This window comes from Elephantulus edwardii, unplaced genomic scaffold, assembly GCF_000299155.1.
Source record: "Elephantulus edwardii isolate Elephantulus edwardi_28Jun2011 unplaced genomic scaffold, EleEdw1.0 scaffold00062, whole genome shotgun sequence".
Classification (NCBI taxonomy): Eukaryota; Metazoa; Chordata; class Mammalia; order Macroscelidea; family Macroscelididae; genus Elephantulus; species Elephantulus edwardii.
Genome location: NW_006399812.1, coordinates 1,882,076 through 1,884,688, shown reverse-complemented (window position 1 = coordinate 1,884,688; position 2,613 = coordinate 1,882,076).

The following is a 2,613-nucleotide window of genomic DNA, read 5'->3' as shown; positions in this document are numbered from 1 at the left end:
AACGAACTGGGGATGAGGGTGGAGAAAACAGTGCAACAATGAATGAATGAAAACCCAAAATCTCTGTAAATGTTCATTAAAACTAATAAAATTTAATTTAAAAAAATCAATGAGTGTCTCTCTGAGGGAGTAAGATGGGCAATCTCATCCTGAAATTTATCACCTCAGACTCCCACTGGAGGATTAATTATGAATTGGTTCTAATTTGATGATGATGAGGTTTTGTATTTATTTGATAGATCATTCAGAAATCTATTCTTTCAAATATCTGGGGATTTTCTAGAGTTTATTTCCTTATTTAAAATTTAATTTTCATTGTAGTGATCACACTTTTAACTATTTGACTCTTTTTAAAATTATTAGAGAGAGTTTTGTGTCCCAAATTATGCTCCTTCTTTGAAATTGTTCCTTGCCCTTTTGGAAAGAATAAACATTTTGCTGGTGCTGAGAAGAATGTTCTATAAATGTTAATTAGGTTGAGTTGGTTGCTAGGATTGTTCAAACATGCTTTCTGGGTTCATTCTGATTTTTTAATATATTTATTCTTTCAGCTGTTGAGAGATTGGTGCTTAAATTTATTGTAATCATAGACTTATCTGCTTCTTTTTGTAGTTCTTTCTGCTTTATATATTTTAAAGAACGAGGCTAGACTATTGCATTTAGCAAGAAATTTCACTGCTAACCTGAAGGCAGATGGTTCAAAACCACCAACAGCTCCATGAGAGAAAGATGAGCATTCTTTTTTTCTGAGCAATTTACAGTCTTTGAACTGACTGGAGAGTTAGGTAGGACTTGGCTATGACTCAATGGCAATGTGAATCAGATGCGACCATGCATTTTGAAGGAGTTTAAGAGGATGGTGCAGGATAGAATAAAATTCCTTTCTGCTGTCCAATAGGGTCATTATGAGTCATAGTAGACCCAACAAGCACCTGCCAACAACATCTTTTGAAGGTCTGTTATTAAATACATGATTGTAAGACTGCTATTGTTACTAAACGCAAGGGGTTCTTTCCCTAGTCAATCGCCAATAAGACAAACGGATTCCAATATCCATAAATGCACTTTATTACACAGATCTGGGAGATAGCGAGTCACCTCCAAGACTGCCTGCTTCTCTGGGAGTGGTCATGGGTTTTTATAGAAGGGTGAGACATCAACTTACTTAACAATAAACTTTTGTTAGTAAAATTAAAGAATTTCTATATCTGAAAGAAAATAATTCACACCCAGATACTCCCTTTCCAGGCAAAAGGGCAGTTTAAGTTATAATTTACATATGATTGGGGAAAACAGCTTCAAAGAGATAACAGTTAATCTAGGAGATGCATCTCCTCTTCTGATAAACAGATCACAGAAAGGACACTAAGAACTCCAAGGTCAAGCAACCAGTCCCGCAGGCTGGAGAAAACTATAGTTTTATAACTGATACCTATATAGAGAATTCTGAATTTATTAATACCACCCCATCATTGTTTTTTGTTGTACATCTGAGGCTTTTGCTTTTCCTTCTTATTCTGTTTTCTTACTATTTTTATCATTTACGTTTATCTTTTTTTTGGTTAATTGTTAGTTACAAATCTTTTTTGTACTACATTAATAATTTTAGAACTTACAGTGTTTAAAGACTACTTAACTGCTAACTGAAGGCCAGTGGTCCAAGCCCACTAGCTATTCTGAAGAAAAGGATGTGGAAACCTGCTTCCATGAAGATTTCAGCTTTGGAACCATAGAGAGCAGTTCTTCCTTGTTCAGTAGGGCCATTTGGTGGTGGTTGTTGTTGTTGTTGTTGCTGCTGTTATGTGCCATTGAGTCGCCCACTATTCATAGGGACTCTATGTGTAATCACTCTGATCCCTGCACTGTCCTGAGCCAGTCTTACTGACTCCAGCACATCTAATCCTATTGCCCGTTATCATGTCAATCCATCTCATCTGAGGTCTTCCTCTCCTGTGATGTCCCTCTACCTTTCCAAGAATGATGCCCTCCTCCAAGGACTGATCTTTCCTGACCAGGCACCCATAGTATGTGGACAGCAAAATGTCCCCTGCCAACCTACCTCATTTCCCCAATACCCAGTAGGTTAATATTTATGTGTTCCATTTCTTTCTTAACAATGTGCAATTTTCCTACATTGCTGCTTCTCACATTCCGTGTTACAATCACTAGTGTCTGCTTATAACTGTTCCTCCTCCTTTGTGTTTCCTTATTTGATGGCTCAGCCTCAGCTGCCATATCTGCTAGTCTACTCTAAGCATGCTCTGTTGTACATAGGGTTTTCGAAGGCCTGTTATTCTGGAAGTGGATGGCCAATCCTTCCTAGTCTGTCTTAATTTAAATGCTCAGCTTTAGGGCAGTGTCTGACAGGCAAACATTTTACAGAAAAGAACAAATGAAAGATATTTCCCCATTATAGAATAACCAATGTATTTAGTGTGTCCCACACACATACCCGTAAGTGTCTTGAGCCTGGCTTCCCCAACATCCCCTTGCCCTCCCACCTACCCTGATCAACACCTATCTCCCTCCATACAACCCTTGATATGATGGCTGAGGTCTCAATTCACTTTTTTTCAATTAATTTTTTTTCTATAATTATATTTTATTAACTTT